This window comes from Festucalex cinctus, chromosome 12 (genome assembly GCF_051991245.1).
Source record: "Festucalex cinctus isolate MCC-2025b chromosome 12, RoL_Fcin_1.0, whole genome shotgun sequence".
NCBI lineage: Eukaryota > Metazoa > Chordata > Actinopteri > Syngnathiformes > Syngnathidae > Festucalex > Festucalex cinctus.
The window spans coordinates 4,029,231-4,053,475 of NC_135422.1; the positions used below are offsets into that span (position 1 = coordinate 4,029,231).

A 24,245-nucleotide genomic window follows, 5' to 3' on the forward strand; every position below is an offset into this window, starting at 1 on the left:
AAGCAGTAGTGTGTAGAGATAATAACTGTAAGAACTCTGATCATATATTAGCTATTTCTTCTATGTATGAGGATATAATGGATTCATTGATTAGGTCAAGTAAATGTTTTCAAAAGCCTAAATTTAAAAAGAAAGTAAAACCGGGATGGAATGCTCATGTGGCAGAATTCTATGCAAAGGCACGTGATGCTTCTAGAGAGTGGATGCTGGCTGGAAGGCCAAGATGTGGTCCAATTTATGAGTATAAGAGGGTCACTAATGCACAATATAAATATGCACTACGCTTCATTGTAAAAAATGAGCAGGCAATGAGAGCTGATTCTATGGCCAGGAAACTGCAGTGTAACAACACATATGAATTTTGGAAGCAGGTTAGGGCCATGAAAACAAAAAATTCTCTACCATGTGCTGTTGATGGTAAAACTGGAACAGATAATATCTTGGAGTTATGGCGGCAACATTATAGTAGGTTATTTAATTGTGTACAGAGTAACACTTACTGTGTGAATGAAGTTGACAGCTCAGATACAATCCTTGGTCATGAAGTACTGAAAGCTATCTCCAATTTGTCAAATAATAAAGCTATTGGTTTGGATGGCATCTCAGCTGAGCACTTAAAGTTTGCAAGTGCGAGGTTACTTCCCCTGATCTCCATTTGTTTCACAGCTTTTTTTGTTCATGGGTTTTTGCCTGACTCCATGCTAACTGTGCTATTAGTTCCTGTTATTAAAGATAAAGCTGGGAAGATTGGTAGTTCAGATAACTATAGACCAATTGCTTTGGCCAGTACTGTGTCGAAAGTTCTTGAAGCAATATTGCTGGATAAAATCTTAAAAATTGTTACATCCTCAGACAGCCAGTTCGGTTATAAAGCAAATTTAGGTACAGATATGTGTATCTATGCTCTTAAAGAAATTATTAGTAAATATAAAGCTCAGAATTCATCCATTTTTATGTGCTTTTTGGATGCATCCAAGGCCTTCGACAGGGTAAATCACAGGAAGCTGTTTATGAAGTTGATACAGAGGGGTGTGCCAAATTATATTGTTCGAATTTTAACCTATTGGTATGCTCAGCAGACGATGAGAATTAAATGGGGGAACAGTGTCTCCTTACCATTTCGCGCTACAAATGGGGTTAGACAAGGGGGGGTATTATCCCCAGTTCTTTTTAACCTATATTTGGATGAGCTGTCAGTAAGGCTGAAGGCATGCAATACTGGCTGTTATAGTGGTGATTTGCTGCTAAATCATCTGATGTATGCAGATGATTTGGTGGTTTTCAGCCCGAGTACTGCTGGTTTACAACAATTGCTCAACACCTGTGCTAGTTATGGTTTGGAACATGACATCAAGTATAATGCAGATAAAAGTATGATTATGATATGTAGAACGAGGGAAGACAAAGGTCTGACATTTCCTGCTTTTTATCTGTCCAATATTGTGCTTCATGTGAGGAATAAAATAAAGTATCTGGGACATATATTCACAGAAGATCTGTCTGATGATGATGACATGTATAGGCAATGTAGGACATTATACGCACAAGCAAACACTCTGGCTCGCAGGTTTGGTTTCTGTACGGACAAGGTGAAGATCGAATTGTTTAAATCATACTGTACACCGCTGTACACAGCTCACCTGTGGTCAAACTACAAGAAAGGAAGTTTGCAAAGGCTGCAGGTGGCCTACAATGACGCTTTGCGGGTGCTCCTTAGGAGACCAAGATGGACTAGAGCAAGTGAGCTGTTTGTTACAGCTAGAATAAACGGATTACAAGCTACTTTGCGAAAGCTTGTATACAGTTTTATTTGTCGCTTGAATAGGACTATGAATGAAGTTGTGCTGTCTTTGACTGATATTAAGTGTAGTGCTGTACGGTATCAGTCTAGGATGTGGAAACATTGGTATGACTGCCTGATGACTGTATAACAGTCCCCCTGTTTTTTATTGTTTTTTATTGGTTTTTAATGTTTTTTATTGTTTTTTATTGTTCTTTTATTGTTTTTTGATGGTGTATATTTTGTTATTCGTTTGTATTGGACTTAGAGTCTGGAATAAAGTTGAAGTTGAAGTTGAAGTTGAAGTTGATTATTATTATTATTATTATTATTATTATTATTAATATTATTATTATATTTAGTAAACAGTGTTCCCACACTTTTCACTGGTGATATGTTCTATGATCCTCTATGATAGGTGAAATCCGACCAATGGCAGGCAGTTTGCAACGGCGGAGTCCAACCAAAGACACGCTTAGGACCGCCCCCTCATTTGAATAACATTGCGACTTGGCAGTACGGCCCAAAACTGCCAAAATTAAAAATAAATAAATGACTAAATAAATAAATAAATGACCAAATAAATAAATAAATAAATAAATAAATAAATACACGTGAAAATAAAAACGGATATCAAAAATATAACTTAAAATGTATTAAAATTTATTTGTGTGTGTGTGTGTGTGTATATATATATATATATATATATATATATATATATATATATATATATATATATATATATATATATATATATATATATATAATTCTTTTAGTCATTTATTTATTTATTTTCATTTATTTATCTTGAACTTTGGCAGTTTTGTGTTTAGTTCACAACGGTACAAATGTGTGGGTTTTTGTTTTTAACGACTGTCTATGAAAATGCCAAAGGAAAAACAACTCCATCCATGCACATAGTTCGACTGCACTTCCTGCCATATTCTTGCACTGGGCATGAAAATCCAATTTTATTGTGGACACATCAAGCAAATGTCTGCTAATCACAAGGATAAATGTACTGTTATGCACAAGAAGATTATCACCAAAAAGTACAGATCATACTTATGGTATTTCTGTTGCGAAACCTCAACATTGAAAAAAACAAAAAACAAAAAAAACCTTCTGACTGCTTCTTAACATGCAATTGTGAGGATGTATCCTCGGCAGCGTCCCATCTGTCTCGACCGATTACAGCCACCTTCATCCCTGACCTCCCCTTAGTTCCCGACAAGGTCAAACATCTCCCATTAGACAGAACCAAGCCTCGCCTTTTGCCAGAGAAGTATCCAAGTCGTGCGTTGTGAAGGTCAGGGGCTGCATAATGAACTGGAAAATGTCAACTATATTACACCCCATTTAAACACCCTGCACCAGCATACCAGTCTGAAATCTACCTTTTCCCCTGCGGAGCCGGAAGAGTGTTTAATCCAGCTCGGGGTGTGTGGGTATTGCATTTTCATAAACGACTGAGCCTGCTATACCATCTTACATTATAAACAAGCAAGCATCACCGAGGGAAGGCGATAAAACCAGCACATTGGTGCCTAAACTAAAAATCACGCACTGGATGCGAAAAAACATAAAAGACGGCAATGAAAACGGGAAATAAAACGACAGCTAAAGGACAGAATAAAAGCATGATTGATACTCTTTTAATTTAATTTTAAGTATATGCTCAGTGAAGTATCACAGCAATTACCAAATTATTTTGATTCTTCACAGATTCAAGCGCGTTCACGCACGCACACACACCAGGAATGTCAACGGCTGCATAAATTAGCGTGAGAATAAAGCAGGCGAGGCGACGGGGCTGAGACGCAAAAAAGGGCATCCGAAGGAGAATGTTAATAATGATTCCTCTAAAACAATTTCCATTAATTTTCAGCCATCCCACCAGGGAGTAATATCTACATGCCTGAAGCAGGTTTAAATTGCGTCGTCTGCTTGAGAAAGGAGACGACGCCTCCCCGGTGTCCAGCTGCTCTCATCAGATCGGGATGAGTCGAGGGACGCCCAAGAGACAGACGCACAACAGGCGAGGCAACTTATTAGTATGGCAACACACACACACTCAATACACATTTACAATGTTGACGCCAGCACTTTTCTACAATTTGGACATATTTTGTGGCTGGACAGCACTGGCAGATTGTAATCCTTTTTTTTTTTGCACTCGGCTCAGTGCACAGCCTTCAGACAATGTCAAAGGTAGGACGTGAATAATGCGATCATTTCATATTCTGACTCCCTGCCAGGGAATATGTCACTGGGACACCAGGTCACATACCCAATCAGCATGTGAAGGCGAGGGGGCCGGGGCCGGGGCCGGGGCCGGAAGCCTCGTCCAGACGGGGAAGGAAGGCAGCCAGCTCATGTCACAGCAGCAGCGTCAAGGATCGGCTCCGTCTCCACCTCAAGATATACGCTGGCATCTCGCCGCTGCTCAAGGCCCCCCCCCCCCCCCCCCGCATGGGCTCGCCTTGCCTGCTGACACAGGCTGGTCACGTCTCCTGGAGGTTGGGCACACCTGGTATGTTGTCGTCAGGGTATGCTTCATGTGAAGAGAAAGCAAGAGATGGGACACATTAGTTATTGAAGGTACAGTCCGAAGGATTTGTTATGGACGTTTTTGGGCGGAGACTCAAAGTTTTCCTTGCAGCCAAGTAGCGGAGGCAAGGTACTCTCAGTGACATATGCAAATTTCGCTGTGTGAACACCTGCTCCTGATTGGTGGACTGTTTCTGCGGACGTATTAGGAGCAGAGTTGGGAATAACAGCGTTTAAGATAATGGTGTTGGGCCTTTTTTCATAAATGGAATAATCTAACTGCCATGACTAGGGTCATACAAGGGTTATTTTACTGTCATGATTAGGGTCATGCAAGGGTTATGCTTACTGTTATGACTAGGGTCATGCAAGGGTTATGTTTACTGTCATGACTAGGGTCATGCAAGGGTTATGTTTACTGTCAAGACTAAGGTCATGCACGGGTTATGTTTACTGTCATGACTAGGGTCATGCAAGGGTTATGCTTACTGTCATGACTAGGGTCATGTAAGGGTTATGTTATGCTCACTGTCATGACTAGGGTCATGCAAGGGTTATGTTTGGGTCATGACCGTGAGGTCCAGTGTCTGTTTTGAACTGATGTAACCAGCATCTAGTCTCAACTGGTAAGACGCTATGTGATGTCAGAAGCCATGTGATGTCAGGAATCTTTAATCTCTTTATCTGGTCAAGAGCCAATCAGATAATTCCATGTCAGTCGTGTTGCCCACATGTATAGCCACAACCAATCAAATCGATTCGCTGTCTATATAAGCCTGTCTGAGAAGGGTGTGTTTTTGTTGGATTATTACCTCTGTTCCTCTGTGCAACTCTTGTTGTTTCTCGTCTAGTCAAGTTTGTTCCACGCCTCTCGATGTGAATAAATAGTTAAAGTCTTATTTGTGTCTGCGTTTTTGGGATTCAACCCCAGAACATAACACTAACTACGGTAATTATTTTCTTCATATTTAAAACGCCGCTATTCCGGAAGTCCATTCATGAAAATGTCTTTTGCGCACAGTTAGAAGCACTGTTTTTTGTCGCACCTACAGGTGTCTCGACAGCTGGAATGCGTAGTGACTTTTATTTTGTAGGTCACGACGTGTCTTCCTTCACAATGAACATGTTAGCATTATTAGCAAAGGTCCGCTTCCCTCGCCTGGAATTGATTCGGGGTTCGTTTGACAAGACTGACGCTGGTCAAAATAACATTATTAGAGATCTGCCGAAAAATGGCCGCCATGAGGAGCAATTTACTGACAATTCTGTTCCACCAAGAACCATTACGGGACTTCAAAACTCCACAAACACCATGACAACTGTGAAGAAAAGACTCAGGACTCAATATAAAAAAAATTATAATAATTTAACCAGCAAAACAAAAATATATAAAATAATTTGTGCTGATTTTTATTTATTTTTTTGCTGTGTGCAAAGCGCGCATGCTCAATGCAAACATAACCCCTACGCCACCAAGCGAATGCTCCCTGCGTACACTCTGCCAATAATGAGCGCCACCGTCCCCTAATGTAGTGGAGGTGCAATTGCACTTTATTCTAGGACCGTAAAAAAAATAAAAATAAAAAAATAAAAAAGCATGTTCCCATGTTGCCCGCCCCACTATTTGAGAATCACTGTATTAGGGTGACGTATGTGCCACAAATCACCATATATCCACTATTTGTTGTTTCGTTTTTTTAACTCTTTGACTGCCAAAAACGTTTAATAACGATTAGTAAAATCACGACGTATGCCGCCATAAGCGGTAAATGACGTCAACTTTTTTCTTTTTTAAACTGCCTGTTAAATGGATTGTGGAATCGAAAACACTAACGATGGCCAGCAGATGGCAGAATTGTATCTCTTTTCAATGGGCTGCCGGTATACGAAATTACAATGAAAGATGAGGGAATCTGATGAAATAGAACGTTTTCAAGGATGACGTGAATGATCAAAGCCTTTGTCATATCAAAGTTTTTTTTTGATAACGTGCGGCAGTAAAAGGGTTAATAGCTTCTCTCACTCACTCACTCACTCACTCACCATACAATAAAGGATGTTTCCTTCCCATAAGTGTTTTCTAATACCCTGGCCCTCGCCTGCGCCTGCGAGAGGTCGTCTTTCTCATTTGCAAGCGAGCGAGCGAGCGTCTGCCCACCAGCCTGTCCATCAGGCAGGCTCATCTCGGAGAGTGGGAGCACACACTTGAAGCAGCGCGTATGTATGTGTGCGTTGATTAATATCGGGAGGGCGAGTGGCCTGTCGGGGAGGAAAGCAGGGAGCGAGCGAGAGGACAGTTCTCTTCAGTGTCGCCCAGGGAGAAGTCTGGCAAAGGGGGTAATGAGGCAGAAAGAGGCTGAGAGCGCAGTGGAGAAGGCTGGAAAGGAGTGGAGAGGAGGAGGCGCAAGGACAAGCTTCCACATTCTGCCCACCTCATACACACCTTTCAGTCAATCTCTCTGTCCTCACCTACCCGCAGCAAGCTCCATCAAGGTTCCTTTGGACATTCTCATCGTTCACAATGTGACACTCCTTCCCCCTACCCACAGACATTACAACAAATCGCAAGACTTGGACACGTAGTAGACTGGGATGGTGTCAAGGAGCGTGGAGGGGGCGGGGGGGGGACGGACTTGTAATGGAAGCCAGCTAAATTAGCACTTTGGTCCATGAGGTGATGTCACGGAGAAGTAATCGATAATAACGTATCGGCATCGGATTGATACCAGAGAAGTTTTATCGATATTTGACATTTTATTTTGATTTATTTTGGTTTCTCATGGGTCCCTTTGTGACACACGCGCCTGTGCCGGCCTGCCAATCCCAGCGGTGGGTGGTAACAATTAATTATTTTTCCAGTGAATGGCATAATATGAGTCGCATATGCTTCCTTTGAGCTTTTCCAACTAGTATTTTAGTATTCAGTATTCAAGTATTCATGTAGCATAACATGTAAGTATCGTTTATGTAATGTGACTAGACTAGAGGAACTTTGGTGGCTGACATTTCTTTGAATTATTACTATTTTGCAAATTTAATTATTAGCCCATGTATGTTTCCATTGAGGATATTATGGCATGTTTAAGTCATTTGCTCCCAATAATGTGTAAATACGTTTTTATTTTAATGTTTTAAGTGTCCCAAAGACGTATTTATACGTTTTTTTGTTTGTTTGTTTTATGCTAGAGCATACAGAAGGCTTTGATGCAGCCTCTCAACTGCAAAGAACGGTTGCAGAAATGGTAGTTATTACACAAACGGCCAGCAGGTGGCAGCAGAGCAAAGGAGATCAACCAGGGCCATCTAGAAAAAAAGCTCAATTACTTACAATTTTAAATAGATTTGTGAAAACTGATGAAACTTAGCTATCTTCTAATGCTAATTGCTGCAAAACGGAAACAGATAGAAACATACTTTTTTTTTTTTCCTGATGAAAGAAGAGACTTTAATCTTTCTTTTGATACGAACGGGACTGTTTCTGTGAAAATGGCTGGGAGTGAATGAGTTAAGAACCTAACAAGAAAGTCTAATTTGCACAAAAAGGGAAAAGTTATTTAATAGGACAAATGATTTACCATAATATTTTATAAACCTAAAAGTACTTGGTATCGGTGATATTAGCACCATTATTTACTTGGTATCAATTGATACCAAAATGTCAAGTATCGCACAGCTCTCGTGAAAAACAGAATCTTGTGTGCGTGTCGGTGTCCCCCCGCAGAATCAAATGCGCCAGGCATATCATCTCATTGCCGTGGAGACAGCCTCACTCATGAGGGTGCAGATGAGGAGCCCAGCGTCCAGTTCAGAAAATCAATCTTAGCGACATATTTGTCATTTTTATCTCTCTATATCAGGGGTGTCAAACATAAGGCCCGCGGGCCGGATCAGGCCCGCAAAGGGGTTTAATCCGGCCCGCGAGATGATTTCGTAAAGTAAAAAAAAAATAAAAAAATAAATAACATTGTAATGTCGGACTAATTAATCAGCCGGCCACAATCAAAATATATAAAATTTGTAATTTCACAAGCAGTCCTCAGACGAGCAATGCAACGTACGGGGGAAATGTCCTGGATGTCATTTTTTTTCACACAACTTAAAGTTATGGTTTGTTTCATTGTTATTATTATTATTTTAAATCATAGACCAACATAAATGTGTTAAATACGACACAAATTCAATTACTGTTAACACAAATCGATATGACAAGGATTAGCGTCCTTATAACGTCATTAAATACGCCAGACAATGCATTCTGGGAATGCATACAATATATATGCAAAACAGGTCGATTTAACACGTCCGGAACGTATACCGCGAAAGTGTTGCCGCGTTCCATTAGCATTTGTGTTATTCTTCGGAACAACATAATTACACTTGAGTTCTGTAATTTAGGGCTGGTCCACGAAAATCTGCGTATAAATGACGGTAATCGTATATAAGTTATATACCGTTATTTTACCGATGTGGCCCACTTGGTAATATATTTTTTCCCATGCGGCCCCTGAGCTAATATGAGTTTGACACCCCTGCTCTATATTGTCAGAACTTTAGCCTAGCTTTGCATTCACGCAAATGAAAATTGAACTTAAAAACATTTTCACGATTCAAATCCTGGTTCTTTCCTGAAAAACTCCGAAGAGTGTACACTTAATTAAGGACAAACATCCCCATTCCAATCAGCGCCAAAATGTACAGCTTCATAAATATTTACTCGAGCATAGATTTATGTACTGTAGCATCAAAATGACTAAAAATATCCTGTCTTGCAGTGTGAACAGAACGGAAAAAGAAATCTTGGCTTTGTACCAAAATGTAATGAGTTCTGGTTTGGCTCAGGTCCCAACCTCAACTTTTTTTGCATAATTCTGCAAACAAAATGCGATGCGAACTAATCTCTCAGCAGAGGAGACAGAAAACATCCAACTATTTTCTTTAGCTTTTGTCCTCATGGGTCACAAGTGAGCTGGAGTCGATACCATACCAACAGGAGGTGAAATCAACCTCGACTGGTCGCCGACCAATCACAAACTGTAGACACAAACGACCACTCACATTCCCACTTAAAGGGAAGTCAACCCAAAAATGTTGTTTCCAATATGTTCTAGTCAGTATTTGTGGGATATGAGTTGAGCATCATAGATATAAGAACAAAGATACATTATTTTTCAGTAAATAAATAATGGTATTTGGACCAATTAAATTCACTCCCAGCCATTTTCACAGAAACAGTCCCGTTCGCTCCCGGCTGTTTTACTGGATTTTGACTGATTTTGCAAGGTCCACAGAATATTGTGTTCTATTGCTATAAAAGCATGGAACCTATCAAAAGAAAGATTAAAGTCTCTTCTTTCATCAGAAAAAAAAGTATGTTTCTATATGTTTCCGTTTTGCAGCAATTAGCATTAGAAAAGAGCTAAGTTTCATCAGTTTTCACAAATCTATTTAAAATTCAAAGTAATTGAGCTTTTTTTCTAGATGGCCCTGGTTGATCTCCTTTGCTCTGCTGCCACCTGCTGGCCGTTTGTGTAATAACTACCATTTCTGCAACCGTTCTTTGCAGTTGAGAGGCTGCATCAAAGCCTTCGGTATGCTCTATCATAAAAAAAAAACAAAAAACAAAAAAACTTATAAATACGTTTTTGGGACACTTACATTAAAAAAACGTATTTATACGTTATTGGGAGTAAATGAGTTAAGTGAAACTTAAAACAGTAATTTACCTCAACACACCTTTGATGATACAGTGGTTGGAAATTACTGGATGAGCTCCTTGTAACCGATCATGTTAGACCTTCAATGTTCAACTTTGTCCCTGAGTGGTGACTTATGCAAGTCTCCCATCCCATCCTGCCTGCCTGCCTCCCTGCCACACCTCCATCCGCCCACTCGCCTTCACGTTTGATTGATACTGACTTTAGATGCCTTTGGAGATTTGAATCCCCCGGCTGAGCTGCTACGGCGGCAGCCGCAGCCTTTGTCCCGGTTTGAGGCATGACAAGGACGAACGGAGAAAAATAAAGATGGCGGGAGGGGATTGGGGGGTGGGGGGGGGGGGGGTGCTGCACGGACGAGTGTGGCCTCTTGCATCTGATGTATTTTAAATGACTTTGACAGAGGAGTTTCAACAGTCTCGCTGGGCTTGTGCTAATCTGATGTGAGAGGATGCCACACTGAGGCTGATGGGACACACAGATAGAGGAAGGCTCAGAGGCATAAAGGGAGAGAGAGAGAGAGAGAGAGAGAGAGAGAGAGAGAGCTACTCACTCAGCTGGTGAGGAAAGCTGCCCTCTTCATCTTTTCATCTCTCCAGCTTCTGTCTTTCTCACTTTGCCGCTGCCTTCCTCAGCCAGTTATATCCATTTGCCACCAAGCCCCAGCTCTCGTCTTCTCTCCCCTCCATCCACATCTCTCTTTCTTTATCTTTCACACTTTGTATCAAGCTGCCTCTCACTTCTCTCCATCTTTCTCCTTGTCAACCAGCCCCCCCCCCCCCCGCCCTCTGTCTTTCACAGACGATTTAGGAAGTCACAGCCTCTCCCTTCCATTTATGAAATTGCTCATGTTATTTCCTGCAACACACACACGCACACTCACTCAACAACCTCTGTACCCAGCTCAATCTCATACATCTTAGGGGATGGATGTATCCTCTCGCAGTGTAGTCAAAACACGACCTCACTCCTTTCCAGCAGACGTGCTGCTCAAAGGCCAGTGCTCGAAAAACAACGACAAAAATCTTTAGGTTAATATTCTCAGACATCACGACTGGCGCCGGACTCGGCGACCCTGCCACAATAACGCAGTGAGGTTATTCTTAATCCTCACCCGTGGCCTCTTGTTCACCTCATAGCCTGGTGGGAATTCTGAAAGAGGTACGCGCTTCCCCAATTTACCTTTGGCTATGACTTTTTATGACTTACTGCTCAAAGGTATCACTGTTGTAATTTTTATACAAGTGCCGCTGCAGTCATTTTCAAGGCTCTGAAATATGGTTAGTTCTGAAAGTCCTTTCACGGGGGGGTTTCAAGTGTTATGACGAAGTGATATTCAGAAACGGGGACGTGATTGACAGCGCCTTGCGATACAAGTTAACCGACTTGTGAGTTTTGCGGTCGGGCATTTGTTTTGCGTCGATTTGTGGGCAAAAACACAAGTTAGAAGTGCTGTATGGTGACAACTCAACTCAGCTCCCAGTAAGCAGCAGTTTGTCAATAGTCAACTCAAGTCACCTTTAGCCTTAGCTGTCACAAAGCGCTTTACAGAAACACTACAAAACAAAGTGAACATTTCGTCAAAAAAAAAAAGAGGCTTCAAGCTGTTTAATGACACTATCAAATGAAGGTTCATGTCAAACTAAACATGAAACACATATAAAGATCAAGTCAAGTCATCTTTAAGTTTCCCTTAGAAATGCTATTGCTAATGCTAATAGACGAGCTAACAATTAGCATCAACATCGTTGTGGCGTTATAAGCCTTTGGGCAACAGATATTTGAACGCAAACGCCAAGGCACATATGTAAACAGACAATATCGAAATACTGTCAGGCATATGTGACCCTCTAGCACGAAAAAAAAAAAATCAAAATAGGTGTGAGGCCGTAATTTGAGCTCAAGCTAAAAAAAAAAAAACAACAAAACAAAACATTGACTATGTGAAAATGTTTGATTTTCAGATTTGCGATTCAAACACCAGAAAAGTAAGGCAAGTTTACTTCCCAGTTGGAATTGACGTGTATTGTTTTTGTTCATCTAAATACCATGAAAAAAAAGACAAAGGTCCGAAAATCAACAAAACTAATCGGCTGCCGGAAATAATCAAGAAAAATCTCATCTTTACATCTGGAAAGCTTGTTGGTCACATCAATCAGATAATCATGCATGTCAGGTAAGCTTGTTTTATGAATTTCTATCACCCACAAAATCGATAAAACATGTTATGTTTGAATAGAATCCTGCAATCCAATGCAGCAGTTCAAGTAAGCTTTAGCTGAGACATGACACGTGACATGTGCATTGGCCAGCAAGCTATGGATGACTTTGGAGAGGGAGGAGAGCAGATTATCCATGAGCTACTTGTGTCAAGGCTGATGAGAGACCAGTTCGGCGTTTCAGTGCATTTTCAGACAGGGACGACCGCTTGAGCACTCCACTCGTGGCCTGGCTGATGAATGGCCTCCACCGCCAAGCAAAGAAAGGAAAACGCGGGCGTGACAGCTCTCCAAGGATCAATATGTGCGCACGGCGACACCTGTTTCGCATGTTAAAACCCCGTCCAGGCTCAGCCGCTGTCCTCTGCCTCCCGCAACAATGACGGACGCGCCTCTGGGAGCTGAATCTGAGGACATATATGCACGCATACGTGACGGTGAAGGTGCATACATGGAGTGCGTCAGCAAGTTTCCGGCGTTTGCGCGTCAGAAAACTCAGAAAACTCGTACTGGCTGGTACACGAAGAATATCCGGATAAACCCCAAACTACAGACTAAGTAGAAATAATGAATTCGATTCAGTACATGGGCAAAGTATGGCCACATTTTGACCTGTCCACAGTCTCTGTTTGGCCCTTGCAGTCAAATAAAATGTAAATTATGCAGGGCTTTTATTTTGAAAATGTCATTCTTGTTTTCATACAATATATTATCATAAATATACAATAAATAATAATAGAGATATATATACTCCTATATTAATTTCCTGGATCTGCATATTAGCATTCCGTACGTCTTCACCAAGTTAGGTGGAAGTAATTCCTTTTCGGATATAGCAAACTAACGATCTGCGATGAAATCTCCTTGCGAGGATGCGAACTTCAAATTTTCGCAAATGGCTCCGGTAACTTGACAGCAATCTATTTACTCTGTAATTTTATGAATTTATAGATGAGCCTTGAGATGGCGGGGGATTGATTGTTACGCACCGCGTTCAATTTGAGTCAACATATTGCGCGATTCAGTTTTTCTTTGTAAATTAATGAATGAATGAAAATGGGACGAGGGTGCAGCAGGTGGAGGTAGATGAGATGTGAAGCAAGCAAACAACAAGCTGTGAGCGGCTAATAGCAAAGAGAGGAATTACGGTCCAATTGCTCAATCTTATTGTGGCCCTCTCGCTTGCCTGGTGATTTGATTCCATTTTGGAGAGCCTCATTTTCCTCTTCATCTCACAGATTAAGGACCTTGCTATTCAAAAAGCTCAGGAAAGAGTCAAAGCAATGGGCTGGCTGGATTAGCACATAGCTGCTAAGACCGGGCAGGTCAATGTTTTACAACTCTGGCCCCGTCCGGTTAGATCTGCTAGCTTGCACTTCAAGACGTGTTTAAGCTCTGGGCGGAGGAAAAATAAGAAACACTGTAAAGGATGAGGTCAAAATGAGGTCTCTAGTTGCCAAGAAAGATCCAACAACCCTGTCTACAGTAGAGTGAAAATGTCCTAATGTTATGTTTAATAAAAAAAAAAAAAAAAAAAAAGTGTGAATAATGTCATTCTGATTATTTATCATTATAATACAACTTATTTTTCCATCTCACTTATTTGTCCTCATTCAACTCCCACATACGACATCTGATTTACACGGTTCCAATATCAACACGCTCCAAAAATTCATGCTAACCGGGCTCATAATTCTCTCATTTCACTTATGTACAGTTTTTGCACAATTTAGCTTTTAATAAAAATGTTCCCATTCATTCTCAATGGGACAGAAATTCAACTTTCTAAGTTAGCATTCCACTCCTTTACATACCACATATTAGCATTCAGATTTCAGCATTCACATGCAATTTCTGCACAATTTGCACATCCACTACATTCAATGTCATTTCACATTGTTTTTTTTCCAATAGCATTCCATTTTTCAATAAAATAAACCATTCCACATGCATTCAAATATTAATATTCAACTTTCAGCATTCACTTGCAAGTTCTCCAGAATTTGCATATCAACTGTATTCAATGTCATTTCACAAATTTGTTGTTTTGTTTTGTTTTTCCCTCAATAGCATTCATTTCATTTGTTCATTAATATCAGGCAGACAAATTTGACTAAACCTAGCCTGGAAAGAAATGGGAGGAAGAAGCACTTATTGAGTCTGACCCCCAATATCATTAATATCAAGTTTTGAAAACAAATTTTGCTACTTTCCTGCAAATTCGCAGCAACCAACAGCGGTTTTCATGAATATTGAATATCAGTGTTTACAAACAAGTAAAACAACGTGTTTACTAACATGACAACAACAGCTCATACCAGCAATGGTAACGAAAAATAACAATACCAGTTTGTGTAAGAGACAAACCAGAAACCAAACAAGAGCGCAAACAGCACGTATCAATAATTCTAAGATATTTATTTATTTACGTTATTAGCATTGCGTATTTCAATAAAATAAGGCATCCCACATCATTCCCAGTGCATTCAAACATTAGCATGCAGCTTTCAGCATTCACGCGCAATTTCTCCAGAATTTGCACATCTATTTCCTAAACGCATCATGCGATGTATCAACATGTGAGGATGGGACTTCCGTTGCGGTGCTCGTCAGCCCCGGAGCACGTGCAGTCAATTATCCCTCTTAATTATCTATTGACCAGATGGAATTGATGTTTTTGGAGAGCTGATTGGATAATCAGGAATGTTGGCTACAATTATTCTCCTTGGATGAGCTACTTCGTCAGTCCAATCTGGCCTCCTTATTTGGGTAGTCTGTTTGTCAGCTGCATTGGAAATTCACACTGATGGTTGCTCTGGTTTCAATGCTTTTAAGCGTCAAAATGTTTCCGCAACGAGAAAGGTCGCCAGAAGGCGACCAGCCAATGTTTTCAGGCGGGCCTTTTCTATTTCGCTCCCTTCATTAACTCATTTACTCCCAATAACGTATAAATACGTTGTTGTTGTTTTTTTTAAAAATGTTCTAAGTGTCCCAAAAACGTATTTATACGTTTTTGTTTGTTTGTTTGTTTTCATGCTAGAGCATACAAAAGGCTTTGATGCAGCCTCTCAACTGCAAAGAACGGTTGCAGAAATGGTAGTCATTACACAAACGGCCAGCAGGTGGCAGCAGAGCAAAGGAGATCAACCAGGGCCATGTAGTAAAAAAGCTCAATTACTTACAATTTTAAATAGATTTGTGAAAACTGATGAAACTTAGCTCTCTTCTAATGCTAATTGCTGCAAAACGGAAACAGACAGAAACATACTTTTTTTTCCCCTGCAAAATCTGTCAAAATCCAGTAAAACAGCCTTAAGCGAACGGGACTGCTTCTGTGAAAATGGCTGGGAGTGAATTAGTTAACCTCCACATCTGTGGACAGGTGAATATTTCTTCTGGAGCTGGATATCCAAATCAGGCCACTTGCAAACAAAGAGCCTAACCGCATTAATTTCTGTCCCGCTCTCGCTTCTCAAATTAACAGCCCATTTTCTTAACTCTCTTGGAGAGCTTGCTGGCATAAAAACCAGGACGGCAGCAAGAACAAGAGAGCACGAAAGAGGAGTGACACTGATTTTGTGCCTCCACTAATTAAACCTTACCTGACCCCAGTGTTAGGACATCATTAGTTCTCCCTTGTAATCATCACACAGCAGCAATTACATTGTTTGGTCCCATTTGTGAGTTCCCTGAACAATTAAAGACAGATCGGGGGCAAAAAAGACTGAAACTAAATCAAGAAAAAGTCTTTTTTTTTTTTTTTAATGCATGATTCAATTTTATGACATGACACAAGAACCGCCAAAAAGTGGTTCCCATTTTAGTTTGCCTAAATTTGTCTGGAAATATTTGCTTCAACCTCCAAACAAAAACTTGCTATTTTTATATTTAATTGATGTTTTAATATAACACACAAAAAATATTTATCTCAACATTTTGAAAGACTTTTTAATTAACAGTCTGTCAGAATTTTTGATAAAATGGCTGAATTGAATGTATTTTTTTTTCTTTGAATTTCTTTTGTATGTATTTCTCTAATATATCAATTGGTTGAATACTAATAAAATAAATTACAATAAAATATTGAATATTTGCTTTACTGATAACTGTAACATGAGGTCCAAATATGACCAAATAAGATGTTTCTTTTTAATTTTTATATTTAATTGATGTTTTAATATAACACAAAAATAAAAAATATTTATCTCAACATTTTGAAAGAATTTTTAATGAACAGAATGTGTCAGAAATTTGTCAAAATGGGCGAATTGAATTTTTTTTTTTCTTTGAATTGATATTGTACTCACTTCTGTAATATATCAATTGATTGAATACTAATAAAATAAATTACTATAAAATATTGAATATTCGCTTTACTGATAATTTTAACATGAGGTCCAAACATGACCAAATGAGATGTTTTTATTTTTATATTTAATTGATGTTTTAATATAATACAAAAAAATGTTAAAAATATTTATCTCAACATTTTGAAAGACTTTTCAATGAACAGAGTGTGTCAGAATTTTGTCAAAATGGGTGAATTGAATGTATTTTTTTATTTGAATTTATTTTGTATGTATTTCTCTAATATATCAATTGGTTGAATTAAATACTAATAAAATAAATTACAATAAAATATTGAATATTTGCTTTACTGTTAAGTGTAACATGAGGTCCAAACATGACCAAATGAGATGTTTCTTTTTAATTTTTATATTTAATTGATGTTTTAACATAACGCACACACAAAAATATATATATTTATCTCAACAATTTGAAATTTTTTTCAATTAACAGCGTGTCAGAATTTTAATAAAATGGGTGAATTTAATTTATTTTTTTTTCTTTGAATTTCTTTTAATATATCAATTGGTTGAATACTACTAAAATAAATGACAATAAAATATTGAATATTTGCTTTTCTGTTACATGAGGTCCAATCAAACCAAATAAGATGTTTTTTTTGTTTTGTTTTTTATTTAATTTTACAGTTTCCAAGTATTATTTGTTTTTCAAACACCAGATTGCACCTAAAGGAAAATGAGTTGTTCAATATATATTCCTATATGTTGCAATTTAAAGTGTGGCGACATATTAAATCACTTCATCAAATATTGAAATGTTCACATTCACTCATGTATCCATTGCTTAGACTTCACAGTCGCAGTCGCAGTGATGCTTTTTTTTTTTTTAATATAATGTTTTCATATGCCTACATAAGAACCTTCAATTCCAAGTGTAAAATAAGTAACTTGACACATAAGCGTCGACATATTGTTTCTCAATTGATGATTACAACCTTAACCTCTTTGCCCAAAAAGCGAATTTCCAAAAAGCAAGCGTCCACTTTTACAGATATGAATAACCGCCATGACGTTTGAAAAGTTTTGCTTGACGAGTGTCATGAATTCTATCTTCATACCTTCACTACGCTGGCGCACAAAAAAAGCTGTTGAATAAAAACGAGACTCCTTTAGAAATTGCAATTACTTTCTGAAGAAATTAATCATGCAAAAAAAGGAACAACGTGATAAGAACTGTTAACAGGTTATTACAACATGGCGCGTTCAGCGTGGCTAAAAGCTTTGCCTCCATCAGGAGGGAACAAAGTGCATTCTGGAGCCTGATTCCACATTAAGGCAATTTCAAATATTCTAGATCTCCTCATTTAGTGTGCCGACGTCCGTGTAACTTCATTTGACAAGATTAATTATACAATTAAATCCCAACTTCTCTCAATTATGCGGAGCAATGCGGTCCGCCTGCTCAGGCCGACCCTTCACCTTTGCCGAGGCAAGGTACCTGATAAGCATAATTTCATCAGGAGAAGAAGAAATTGCCGTCTATTTTGTTACCGGGCTCAGCTCGGCACGTTACTGCGCTTAATTGCGAGCAGGCGTCGCGACGGTGCCCTTGACGTTGGAAAGGCGAAACGTTGCGGCCGCTCGCTCGCTCGCGCATTAGTGGAACTGCGACAGCTCTTTGCTGATTGACGGGACAATTGACTGAAACAAAAGACTTAATTGTGTGTCAATTGTTTCTGTAATTACAAGTGGCAGGCTTGCCGCTCCCGCTTCGCCGATTTCTCGTATGTGAGGAGGACTTAATGACATGATATGCTGCTAAACTAGCAGCAGTCGTTATGTTGCAAATGTGTGAGCAGATTGGTGGGAGGGGCTTATGGTCGCGTTCCTCTTGGACTAGTCCACACGTTACTGGATATTTTTTTTAAAACGTGTCTCTCGACCTGCTCTTCCACGGCGTATTAGTGCCACGTATAATTTTTATTTTTTTATTTTTTTTAGAGGGCGGGGTCGAAAAAAAAGTGGCAAATTTGCCACTTTTTAATATGACGAGAAAAAAGTGGCAAATTTATAAAGTGGCAAATTTGTCACTTTTTTTCTCATCATATTAAAAAGTGGCAAATTTGCCACTTTTTTCTCATCATATTAAAAAGTGGCATTTTTTTTTTTTAGAGGGCGGAGCAATATGACGAGAAAAAAAGTGGCAAATTTGCCACTTTATAAACTTTAAACAAATTTGCCACTTAAAAAGTGGCAAATTTGCCACTTTTAATATGACGAGAAAAAAAGTGGCAAATTTGCCGCTTTTTAATATGTAATATACTTTTTAATATAAACTTTAAACAAATTTGCCACTTAAAAAGTGGCAAATTTGCCACTTTTTAATATGACGAGAAAAAAGTGGCAAATTTATAAAGTGGCAAATTTGCCGCTTTTTAATATATAATATACTTTTTAATATACAAATTTGCCACTTTTTTTTCTCGTCATATTACTTTATAAATTTGCCACTTTTTTCTCGTCATTAAAAAGTGGCAAATTTATAAAGTAATATGACGAGAAAAAAAAGTGGCAAATTTGCCACTTTTTTTTCTCGTCATATAAAAAAAAATAATAATTCCATGTGGCCCTAATACGCCGTCGTACTTCTCTCTTCTGAGATCCACTTTGTCATGTTTTCATTTTGCATATTTCAAAACGTGTCTCTCCCATTTCAGCCAAAGGTTTTTCAGCGTCTGTTTAATGACATCACTTCCTCCTTCAAAACTCAAGTAGCATGACTGATGAGTTGGTTGATAATTTCCCCCTCAAACGGTTAGCGCCCAGCAGGGGACTGATACAGACATGTGAAAAACATGCTTGGTGATTGACGAACTCTGAAGCGCCTCAATCAGGGTAACGAGCTAATTAAATCAAGCGTTGATCAAAGAGCGCAAGGAGGTCAGAGGGACCTCGAAGTACCCCACCTACTGCCTGAAGACATGGATGGATGGATGGATGGATGGATGGATGGATGGATGGATGGATGGATGGATGGATGGATGGAAAAAATGTCCTTGTAGCACTTTTTGGTACAACCATATGCAACACACGAGACATCAATGTCTTGAGGCGGACTTAGCAAATGGCAACGTAATATGGCCGCCACAGGCTGAATTCAGGTTCGAGCTCAGTGATCTTGGTTATTCTAATACCTTTTAACTAGGGATGTTTGATACCACTTTTTTTCAGACCGTGATCGAAACGCAGACCCTCAGTACTCACCGATACCAACTGCCGATACCAGTCGTACATTTTGACAAATAAAAAAAATCATTAAAAGATATTTTTAAACAAATATATTTCCTTTAATTTTGACAACAACAAAAAAACAGTACAGTCACTCTTCAATAGTCTTAACGCTCAAAATAAAACACAAAAATGCTCTTTTAGTTTAAGCTTCACAATTTTGAAATATTTCCAAACCGGTGAAGTTTTGGTGAAAAACTGCTGCAAGCTAGCGCCACTTACAGGCAAGGAGGACTCACTTAACGTCTTCCCCCTCTTTGCCATCGGTCGTCACGAGTACTCGAGTACTTGAAAAAAGGCTGGTATCGGCCCGATACCGATACCTGATATCGGTACTCGCCCATCCCTACTTTTAACCAGAGGTGGGCACTTCCACAATCGTTAATTCCCATCAATGACGACGCCCACTTTTCGCCAAGTGCTTCCGCATTGTCTGTTTCTGAGTAAATTGGGGAATGCTGTGCCGGTCACCAAACCAGTTTCAGCAGTTTCCAGCCGGTTCCTTCGGAGTTCCTTGTTAATTATTCTCTCAGCCAGCATTCTCAGAGTTAAAATATCACAAATGATGACATAACAAGTTGATGTCTGACGGCTTTCCTCTGTGAGTTCATGACGCAATGCATCCAAATGCCAACAGTCTCCTGGGTTCAAACCGAGTACCCAATACAAAGAGTCATGCACAGGGTCCCCCCCCCCCAAACCCCCCATCGAGAGTGGCACCGCAGGCCTTGGTCACAGCTGCTCTCCCCCGCCTCGGGAAGAATCGCTTCCATTTGGCCTGTCACTTTGGCCATGGCCACGGAGGCTTTTCTCATTTGTCAGCTCGCAGTAGCGTTGCTGCGGCTCTCGCAACTAATCCGTCGCCACCGGCGATAAAGGAAGCGTACACATGTTTGGCATTGGACCTGAATCGGCAATGATTCGCCAGGGTCTTTTACACTTTTGCCTACTGGGGGAATTGAGGATGAAGGAAAAGGCAAGTATGGAAACACTGTCGTGGTTTGAGGATTTACGCGAACTGGATTTTTGCGGTTTGTTTCAATAAACTGATCCAATCATAAGATTGAGCAACTTGTTTATTTTGTGTATTACAAAGTCCAATTATCCTTAACCGCAATCAAACCAGAATGTTGGGATACGTTATTTATTTATTGATTAACTCATTCACTCCCAAAGACTTATTTATACGTTTTTTTAGGTTTTTGCTTGCTAGAGTTTTTGTATGAAGGCTTTGATGCAGTTTCTGACCTGAAGTGGAAGCTTAAAGCGATGGTAGTTATTACAAAAAAACAAAAAACAAAAAAAAAGTGTGCTTCATCTGTTTCATTAATGAAAAAACAACAACTTAAAAACGTGTAAATACGTCTTTGGGAGTGAATGAGTTAATTAATTATCCATCTATTTTCTGAACCGCGTGTTCCTCACAAGGGTCGCAGGGGGTGCTGGAGCCTATCTCAGCTGGCTTTGGGCAGTAGGCGGGGTAAACCCTGAACTGGTCGCCAGCCAATCGCAGGGCACGCAGAGACGAACAACCAACCACACACACAAGCACACCTTGGGACAATTCGGAGCACCCAATTAACCTGCCATGCATGTCTTTGGAATGTGGGAGGAGACCGGAGTACCCGGAGAAGACCCACGCGGGCACGGGGAGAACATGCAAACTCCACCCAGGAATGGCTGGAGCCTGGACTCGAACCGGAGTCCTCAGAACTGGGAAGCGGACGTGCTAACCACTCATTCACGGTGCCACCCTAATTAATTAATATATTATTATTATTATTATTATTATTATTATTATCAGACCTAAAAACCTATTTAGGAAGGCCTATAACTCTTTTTTATTATTATTATTATTTTTTTAATCTGTAGCAATTTGTGATTGTACTGATGAAAAGTGCATTACAAATGTATTTATTTATTTATTTAAAAATAATTTAGAGATTATTTTCTGTATTTGTAAGCCACTGATAAGGTAAGGTAAGCACTGAAAACGTACACGCATATATCAAGGCAGCAGTTGCATGCAAAAACTATTGATTTGTTGATGTTTTTTGTTTTTTGTTTTTTTAATTTCCTGATAGTTTTGAGTAAAGGTGGAACAAAATTATGCGGGTCAGATAACCAGTGAATCACAGTTAAAGGATCATTGTGCAGTTTGCCACTTTTTGACTCACGACTGCCACCTCTGGCCCAAAGTGTAACTGCAGCCTCTGTGTTATGTGGAAAGAAGTCGCACCTCAGCGGCCGTTGTTGTGATACGACAACATTTAGATTTTGTCAGCAGCAGTCCAGCTGTGAAATAATACAGAGGAAATAAAACACAGAGGACGGACAGAATTCTCCGTCAGCTGCAACACTGAGACTGACGGACAAAACTGAAAATGATTCTTTGTGAATGCAGAATTCATGATGCATCTCATTACTGAGTTTGCCACACAAGTCTTACATTTAATTTCCAAAAGCTTGCAAAACACATTAGAGCAAACACAGTATGAGTGATGCTCATAACTTTTTAAATATATCTGACAGCCTTTAATGTATTCCCACATTTAATCATTCCTTTATATTGACGTTTCTAATTAAGCAGCATAATTGGAAAGCCGCTGTGAGGTGGCAATCATTTCAGCGTCCTCTGAAAAATTCATGCAAAAATTATTAATGAATCCGAGTGCTTTTAATTGCTGTGTACCTCGTATCCATTAATGCCGCAGCATCCTCCTTGAAATGGCACAATGACAAACACAAGTGTCATGTCAGCGCTTTCCGTCCTCACCGCCTCAATCAAAGCTAATCCATTTCACCTCGCCGTTGAACAGTGAACAAATTAAAGTCCCGTTTCATTTTCCAACCTTCGTTAATGCATCTTTGTTGCCAAGGTGACGATCATTTAGCGACTGGCGCAAACAATTTTAAAGACGCGTGCGGGGGCTTTTGATAGTTTCGCTGCCGCAAATGATTGGAAGCATATTGAGGAAACGAATCGGTACACTTTTAATCCTCTGTGTTGCGTATGTCAACAGAGTTTTCATCTCAGTTATTTCATATCAGATTTTGAAGGACTGTCCATTCTGAATGGCTCAAGTACAATATATATGTAAGGTCACCTTGACTTACGTTTTTAGAGGCACAGGCCACCGCCACTTTGCTAATTTTTTGCTTTGACTTGCTAGCATATTTAACAATACCAACACTAAAAAGAGGCTTCAATTCAAGAGATTTGCCACTTTTAATTGATGTTTACTGTCAAACTAAGCATAAAACACAAAATTATACGTTGTGTAATTCGAAGAAAATACAATAAATGCCTTAGGAAAAACTGCTAGCTTAATGCTAACACACAATATAAAACAGCACAGATTGGCTAGCAAATAGCATCGGTGTTGTGAGGGGTGTACAAACTTCAGAAGTATTTGTAGCCCGCCATCCATTTTTCAGTGGTCCACGGCATATACTACTAAAAATGATATTTGACACGGCCGCAAGGTTAGTTTAATTTAAAAAAAAAAAGAAAAAAAAGGAAGGCAGTGGGCAGAGCAAGAAGGGGGTATGAAACAAATAAGTAACACTATATTACAAATAAATCGGTTTATATGTGGAGCTTTTTTCTAGATACAAAAACAACGACAAAAAAAATATCTAAATCATAAATAAATGCGTGATAGTGAGGAAAGCAGCTGAGCGGTAACTGTGCAATGTCATAATGTCCGAAGCGGTTGCTCCTTTTATGTTGATGTTGGGAGGGGGGAAAGGGGGGGGGGGGGGGGTCAGACACAATGACCCACTTCGGCTGAGTGGCTGCACCAATAATGGCTTTGCACCATAAATACACCGACAAAGACCTCCGACAAGGCAATATTGCATTTCCCTGTATGCAATAAAACACAGTGATGAAATATGTCATATTTTGTTGACACATTACATGTTCTTCACTCACATACAGTAACAAGAAAAGCAAAACAGAGCCAACGGAAGCGAAGAGCTGCCGGGCAACGATGGCTTCTGAAGACTCGCCTCTTTCGCATGCAAATCATATCTGAATTTCTCATTAGCATAAATGCATGAGCAACTTTAAATGCTTTTAATTTTCAATCTCGCCAAGCGGAGGAGTAATTTGTCACTGTCAGGATGGAAGACTAAAAGGGTGGGACCAGAGGGAGCCAAGGACTGCACGCTCAAATGGAATCACAGAACATTTCTGATTTACTAATTGACTGATGTGCAGTTCAGTGGAATTGCCTTGAAGGTGTAAATAATTCTGTGTATATCTAAATGGCTCAAATGAGAAAGTGAGGGGCGGATACGCAAAAAAAAAAGAAAAAGAAAAAGCACATTACATGATGCTTCTCCCCAGGCCATGCTTTTCTCCTGTGATTCTAATTCCATG

At 39.5% G+C, this 24,245-nt stretch overlaps 1 protein-coding gene across 2 annotated transcripts in view; it reads right to left on the reverse strand.

The window, feature by feature from the left end:
* Positions 1-24,245, reverse strand: part of kbtbd11 (kelch repeat and BTB (POZ) domain containing 11) — a 37,952-nt gene that overhangs the window by 4,886 nt on the left and 8,821 nt on the right. The window contains exon 3 of one of the 2 annotated variants that reach the window (XR_013287763.1): positions 4,071-4,334. The exons of the other annotated variant lie outside the window; for it this stretch is intronic. The gene's annotated coding sequence lies outside the window, so the exon portion shown is untranslated. The remainder of the gene's footprint in view (positions 1-4,070; positions 4,335-24,245) is intronic. 2 annotated transcript variants of the gene reach the window in all.